Source organism: Alligator sinensis, unplaced genomic scaffold, assembly GCF_000455745.1.
Source record: "Alligator sinensis unplaced genomic scaffold, ASM45574v1 scaffold1153_1, whole genome shotgun sequence".
Lineage (NCBI taxonomy): Eukaryota > Metazoa > Chordata > Crocodylia > Alligatoridae > Alligator > Alligator sinensis.
Genome location: NW_005842549.1, coordinates 702,961 through 711,048, shown reverse-complemented (window position 1 = coordinate 711,048; position 8,088 = coordinate 702,961).

Sequence of the window (8,088 nt, the reverse complement as noted above, 5' to 3'; positions counted from 1 at the left end):
TGGGGGGGTTGGCTATAGAAACATGTTTAGGAATGAAGTATCATTCCTCAGTTCTCCCTAAGAGAGTGAAAACTGAGGAAAGGTACTTCATATCCAAAAGCTTGCCTGTCACTCACAAAAATCCTTGCTTTTCTTATTATTCCTGGACCATCACAGCTACAACCTCATCTCAGCTATACCAATATGAAAGCTGCACCCACTGCAGATGCACCCACTGTCTCCAACAAAGGCAAGAAGTAGATGCTACAGAGAAAGATGTTGGAACCATGCAGTAGCAGATGTGAAATAAAAGCTATACATTGTTCGGGATAGAGAGGACCCCAGAGGTGGAACTATACTGTTGTGCTACTCATCCTCTTCATCTCTTCTTGTGGGAAACACTGTCCTACTTCTCTCCCCAGTTCTCAAACCCTAGATAACCCATTCCATCCCAGAAACATTGCCCGACTATACTGTTCATTCTTGGACTAGAGACCTTTTTCAATGAAGCAGATTTCAAGGAAGTACTCAGGGATGATGTCATGACATATCCTGTTACCAAATATAATCTGATGCTACAAGTGATGAAGATGTGGGCGGTTAATAACAGACTCTTTGGCTTGGAAGCTGGACCACGTGCTGACGTTTGCAAGCTTTGATTACAGATATGGATTTGATGAAAACTGCTTCTCGGTGGGTTTTTTTATTTTTTTTTACAAGGGTATATAAATATTTCAAAGCAATTTCATGAAGTAGATCTAAGATGCCTGAAATTTGTTTTACCTTTAAACTCTGATACACTGCTCACATTTACATCAATGTGAATCTGGCATAACCTCATTAATTTAAATGGACTTACAAATAGTAACTAAGCGCAGAATTGCTTGACAAATGTTCCAAGTGAATGGTTCATAAAAAAACCATAGTCTGAAAATGATTTGTCTGAAATACTCAGCGAATACTGAATGCATTTGCTGCTAATGGGACTAATTTGGATGATCTGTAGCCTCTTCCTGAAAAAGGTAAAAATTAATCAATTTTTCTTCCAATTAATGTTATTCTACCACAGCTACTTAAAACATTGTGTTTAATATGGAAAACAATTGAGAATTTTATGAAGGTGACCACCAGATGGATGGAGATTAAGGCCCCAGTCCTGCAAACACGTATATTCCTAACTTTGTGTACAACTCTTTCTTTGGCAATCCCTCACAATCAAGGATGATTGTCTTCCATGACTGTCTTATCTGTGCATCCGGAGAAGACCAATGAGGCCTATCTGGGATCAACAGACTCGACTGCAGCTCAGACGTGTTTGTGTGTGGGTTGGGTGGTGCTGGATTCTTGATTTGGTCCAGGATATGCTGTTTCTGCCACTCCTGCTTTTCCATCTCCTGTTGTTGTCATGAGGTTTCAAAATATTGAGATCCCTTCAGCAGACTCTTCCTCCATTTGGGGCAGTCCTGGGCAATAGTCTCCTATGAGCTGACATTGATGTTGCATTTTTGTTTAAGTTAGCCTTGAGGACATTACTGAAGTGCTTTCTCCCCTCTCCTCTTGAGCGTACGCCTTTGCTGAGCTGGGAGAATAAAACTTGCTTCGGGAGTCTAGAGACGGACATCTGGATGATGTGGCCAGCCCAACGAAGTTGACGTCAGATGATCATCGCCTCAGTACTCATGGTATTTGCTTGCAGGAGGACGGTAATGTTGGTGCATCTGTTTTCCCAATTAATTCGTAGGATCTTCCACAGGCAGCGTTAATGGTATTTCTCCAACAACTTTATATGTCTCCTGTATGTCTTCCTTGTCTCAGCTCCATACAGCAAGGTGGGGATCATGAGTGCTTGGTTTTGGATTTGAGTAGATGGTACAGTTAGTCCATCAGACTAGACATATGTATAAAATCAAATACATACATAAGTAACGGTAGGAGCAAGCAAGGCCTGCTTTCTTGTTTCACTCTGCCTCCTTAACAGCCAAGCCCCTCCGAGTTAAAACTCAGCCCGCTGATGGGAATTCTTCCAGATGTTTAGGACAAGCTAAAATCACTTCTTTCACTGTTTGCTCTTTTAATCCTCTTTTATAGTTGCAGAAATGATCCTGCAAATATACTGACACAAAACATCTGTGAAATCATGTGGCTAGTTGGGTCTATCACATGTATGTGCCTCAGACAAAAGTGACCTTCAAGCAATCATTCTCAAGCCACAATGCTTTTGAAGGCAGTGGAAGGAGGGAGGCATTTATTGGAAATACTCATTTTTTTTTTATCTTTCTTTACACTGTCCATTTTCCAATCTGCAAACCCAGGAACATAAAGAAATGTTTTGGCTATAATCTGAGATTGTGGCCAGCCAATTGCTTGTGAGTCAGCAGCAGTTTTTGAAGACTCAGGAACCTAAGCAATTCCTTTAAGTTCAAGACCAACTTTATGACTTACTAAACAAGCTTTTAAGGTCAACAATGTATTATAGACACTGCTGTATTTTTTGCTGAATGCAAAGCCAGCCCTAGGTTTTGGGAATCCTTGTGTGAACTAAGATGTGGTCATCGTACAAGATGTCCAAATTGTGCTTAGCATAACTATATGCTTGATTGGGATGTGGTACCAGGGCAGTCAGGGATGTACCTGTATATCATTAAGTCATGTGGATGTAAGAAATGGGGAAAGGTCTTCTATCGTGATGAATTAGGTAAGTATGAAAAATGTACTAGTATATCCCAAAACTTATCTTTAAAATAGAAACTCATAGTGGGTCATTCAGTGTCCAATGTCCTGGATGTGTGCTGGCTGGCACATACGTTATAGATCCCCATGCTGCTGTACAACTTGGCACTTTGCCTAAGTCTGGCCATGATTGGCTCCATGCAGCAAGATGCAAGGGCTGAATGGTTGTTTCACTTGAAATTAATTGCTAAGGACTGTAACATGCATTTCTGAAATATGGAGGACGGTATTTGGCCTTGATTGTATAACTGCTAAGTTTTGTGCAGCTCTTTTTTATACTTTATTCAAATTGCATACATTGCTTATTTGCATATTTGTGACTAATTGGGCATCTCTGCACATTCAATAATGCTCTGTAATTACGGTACATTAAGTTTAGTGCCTGTAATTACAGGTACTATCTTAATGTGCCATAATCAGCGCTACTCCACATTAGTCACAGGGCAAGCTTTTTTGGCGATGCTAATGCGCAGTAGACTAATTCTACTGTTTATTAGTGCATTAGCATGGATTTTGCCTTCCACACTAATGCTCAGTAGAATTAGTCTACAGCACTCAAAGCATCTTGTGTAGATGTGCCCATTACCTATGACTTGAACCTCCTACTTACATTCCTCACATATTGCCCTAAGCAGTGGCAGGAACAGGAATTGCCATACTGCATCAGAACAGAGGCCCAACATACTGGGTGGGTCTACACATTCATTAATATACCATAATCACTACCCATTAAGTTTAGTACTTGGATAAGCAAATATTAGGGCTGTGTGAAGCTTCAGGTAGTGATTCGATTCAGAGGAGATTCAGCCCGATTCAGTGGCTGAATCTTCGAATCTGAATCGAATCAGGGGACCAGTTAAAAAGTCTGAATCAATTCAAAGCTCTCCAAATCTTCCGAAAAGATTCGAAGAGCTCTGATGATTCGGGCAGTCCTCGGTGGCTGCAGCAGAGAGCTGGACCCGGACTCGGACTCTGAGCTGGTAAGTAGGGAGGGGGGAGCCCAGCTCGGGGTTGCCCCACTGCTCTGCCCACCCCAAGTCTACCCCACCCACCCCAGCTCGGTACTTTAAAGAAAAGCTCCGGTGCTCACCGGGTCCTGCCCCACACTGCATGGGGGGGCTCTGCACGAGCCCCCCAACCTCCCCCATTCCCCTAGCCCCCCATGGCTGCCCTGCCTGCCGTGGCTCCAGCCCTTTAAGGAAAAAAAATGGAGAAAAGCCCTGGACTCACCGCTCCAGCAGCAGCCTTGGGATTTGGGGGGCTCATACAGAGCCCCCCACATGGTACGTAGCAGTGGGGGGCAGCAGGGATCATCCCCCACTGGCAGGAATGGTTTTTGTCCGGTTATTTTTTCTTAAAGGGCTGGAGCCACAGCGGGTAAGGCAGTCATGGAGGGGCTGGGGGAGCAGGGAGGGTTGGGAGGCTTGTGCAGAGGCCCGTATGCAGCGTGGGGCAGCGAGGCGCAGTGGGGATCACCCCCCCCACACACACACCCAGCAGCACCTGGTGAGCTCATCCGGTGAGCTGGGGCTTTTTTTTTTTTCAAAGGGCCCAGAGCTGGGGCAGGTGGGGTAGCCATTGCCGGGCTGTGGGGGATGGGCCTGGCTGATTCGGAGATTCAGCCATATCGATTCAGGTCAGTGATTCGAATGACCAAATTGAATCGCTGTCCCCCGAATCGTCCGAATCCAAATCTGATGCGAATACTAGCTGCTTTGCACAGGCCTACCAAATACTAAATTGATGCACAGTAACTGGTGTTACTGCACAGTAGCACCAGCACACAGGTTTTTACAGGTGCTAACTGTGCTAAGTAGCCTAAGACTACTGCTCAGTAGCATATTAGCACAGGTTTTGCCTGACATGCTACTGTGCAGCGTTATTAGGCTACTGTGCAGTTAGAGGCTCGTGTAGATGCATCCATTGGGCACATCAGCCTGCCAGGTTTCAAGGAGATAGGTGCCAGGGTTTCTGGGAAACTGCACCTCAGGCTGCTGACAAGCAAAACTCGTGAAAGCAGGGCAGTTCAAACCATGCTGCCTTTTATGCAGTTTTTCCGTCCCTCCCCCAGAGCACTGGGATTGGAAAGGACCTCAGAGAAGGATCACAGTCACTGGGCAGCTACACAGTCAATATGAGAGCAGTCCTTCTCCCCTCTTCTCCCTCTCTCTCCTTACTTTCTGTTTCCCGGTGGGCAAGCCCAGCTTCAGCTTTGAATCTTGAAAAGTTTCGATACTTTTGAAACATTTCATCAGGCCTCATCTCATTTTGAGGCTGTTTCGAAGCCCTTCATTTCATTTTGATTTCACTGTTTCGAGCTCGAAATGAGTTGAAACAGCGTAGAAACAGAACAGCTGGTGAAATTTCGCACAGCCCTAGTGTCTACACGTGTGGCCCTATTGGGCTGCAGGAAACCCCTGGGGCCCCCTGCGAGCTGGGTCTGCTCCAACCTGGCTCAACGGGCTGCAGTCCTGGGTGCATGTGAAGATGCAGTGCCGGAGTTTATTGCTATGCATTAATTGCACATATAGATGCACCCGCTGTCTCCAACAAAGGCAAGAAGTAGATGCTTCAGAGAAAGATGTTGGAACCATGCAGTAGCAGATGTGAAATAATCTTTGTCCAACATTAGGTTACACCCCTGTCTCCATTACACTGGCTTAAATCCTGAAGCATGAAGTTTAATATCTCTTCCAAAATGTCTGTTATTTTTAGTTATAACAACTCTGCTTATGTTTAATATCCAGTTACAGGGTATGGGACTATACAAAATTTAGCAGCTGAAACTGGAATAGGTGGAAGGGAGTCTGGAGAGTTGCTTGGGTAGAGAAATGCCCAAGGGTATCTGCAGGCAGTAGTGGGTGTCTGCAATTGTTCGAGGCTGTCTGGGGTGCTGGGTAGTGGTAGTGTTGTAAATAGCTGACTGGGAAACAGATTTTCACAAGGACTGCATGATTTCAGAGGGTGGGAGGAACACGGGGTCTGGTGTGGGTGAGAAGTTAGAAAAATGGGAGGGATCCTGGGGCTGGAGTAATTGGTTGTCTAGGGAAGTCTGGCTTCAACATCAACCTTGCAAACTGGGTCCAGCAACATAATCAAATGATGGGAGAATACTGAAGGGGTCTCATGGCTACATACAGGCCAGGTGATACAATGACCTCTGGTTGCTAGCATCAGCAATGGCAGCCAATTTTTGCAGCCTAGCTGTACGTAGGGTACCTCAGTCGGTTGGTGAGAATGCATGCCAGGGCTTTCAAAACAATGTTTGTATTGCATCCTGTGATGTACATCTTATGCAGCTCCTGTTGCATCAAATTCGTGTTTGTGTTCTCATCATTGCATAATACAAAAATCAGTCCTGATTTTGAGAAGTGTTTGTAGCACTGTCAATCAGGAGAGAGAACCCAGGCAGCACAGCCAGATGTGGTTCCAGGATCACAACACACAGCAGTTGGAGCATCATCCAGGGAAGAGGAGATGCACTGTACAACTGGAGTTCTCTTTGTATCAAAATGACTCGAGGCAGTGGGCAGGAGTACATCATCCGAGATGCATGCGACTTCAGCTTGGTTAGTGTCCATCACACACGTTGCTGACTCCACAGGATCTGGTGTGGGAAGATTTGTAATGGTAATGGGAGAGGGCAGCACAGTTTTGATGGATCAGTGTCAGTTTAATTCACCTAAAAACCTGATCGCTCTGATGCAGCCTTCTCACTCTTTTATTATTCCACTAAATTGATCTCACGTGTAAGACGAGTAGAACAGGGTTTACTTTTCAAGCTTTTGTTAAATTTCTTTCTTGTTAGCAAATGGTCTGTGAAATTCAGGAGTGGGAAAAACCTTACAGCAGATGGCAGTAACTAGAGATAAGCCTGAGCTGAGTAGAATGGATTTGGATCTGAACTTCCAAAAGTTCAAGAGTGTTTCATCTCCCACATTTAAAGTTAATGGCGTTCCTCTCCCTTTTCACAGGTGTACCCAAGAGCAGAATTTTTCCTAATGTCAACATAGATCAGAGCCATAGGACTGTAAAGTCGGCTATAGATAGTTGAGCTACAGATAATTAAAATTGATGGAACTGTCTGTGATGAGTTACGGCAGGCTAGAGTTTATGGGGTTTGAAAAGGATTGGAAAGTATGAAAGTAAAAACAACCACTGTTACATAAAATAGGATCAAATTAATCTTCTTAGAAGGAATGTTTAAACCCATAAACTTCCAAGCGTGCTGATAGGTTAGGTAGAAACCTCTTCTGTAGGCAGGTTATTTTTTGCACCTTCCCCTGAGCCTGCTGCTACTAGCCACAGCGGTGGACAGTACGCTGAATTAAATGGCTTACCAATTTGATATTTTATGGCAATTATTATTTAAAATTCCTGATGTATTTCATGAGCAAAAATAGGTTTTGTAGCTGTGTTCCATAATGGGGAGTTGCCTGCATCACAAATCTGTCTATAACAAAACAAAAAGCCTTCTCAGAGTATTTTTAAGACAGATCTTAAATACTAAGAATGAACTAACTTTAGTTCCCAAAATAACTGCTGTTTTTTCTGTATAAATTCAGCATAATATGCTGAAATAATTCTCAGCAAAATATGAATTTGGGACAAAAATCAGCCATGCACTGAATCTCTCATTAACTCACATTACAGCACAAGAATTTTCTTTGCATAATCTGATCAATGATGCTATGTAGAAATGTACTTAATAATCCTATAAATATAAGACTTAATTTAAGTTAATTAAGCCCTTTAATGCCGAACACAAATTGAAGATAAACTCTGTAAGCAACTTTTGACCGTATAAAATACACCATAGACTAGAGATCTGGAAAGTGGAAAACCAAAGAAAAACTGAAAGCTTAGCACCCTACTTAGCTTGACAGAAACAAAATTACAAATTTACTACAATATTTTTAAACCCTGCAAATCTTAATGCAGACAGTTGCTGCATTTTAGGGTCAGTTTCTAATCTCACTGAAGTCAATAGCAAAACTCCCAGTGATTTCAACGAGGCTAGGCATTGGCCCACAATTTTTTAAAGTCCATTATAGATACTATTGCACTTTAAGTGCTTTATATGAAGCTTAAGAGGAGATGGAAATAAGACACAGAGCTTAAAGCTGCAATGCTTAATACAAACTGCAGATACAAAACAGGAGATATAACAAAATGGCTCAAGGCATAAGCTTTAGACTTAGTAGGAAATTCTCTAGATAAGAGCCATAGCAGGTGAAGTCTGAAGTGCTTTAGCAGAATTGTGGTCAGGACCCTGGACTGGAGTAAGGGTGAATTGAAGGCCAGAAGTGAGACAAGTTGACAGAGAAGGTGTACACACACGTACAAGGAGAATAGGTACTGGAATAAGTGAATATAGAA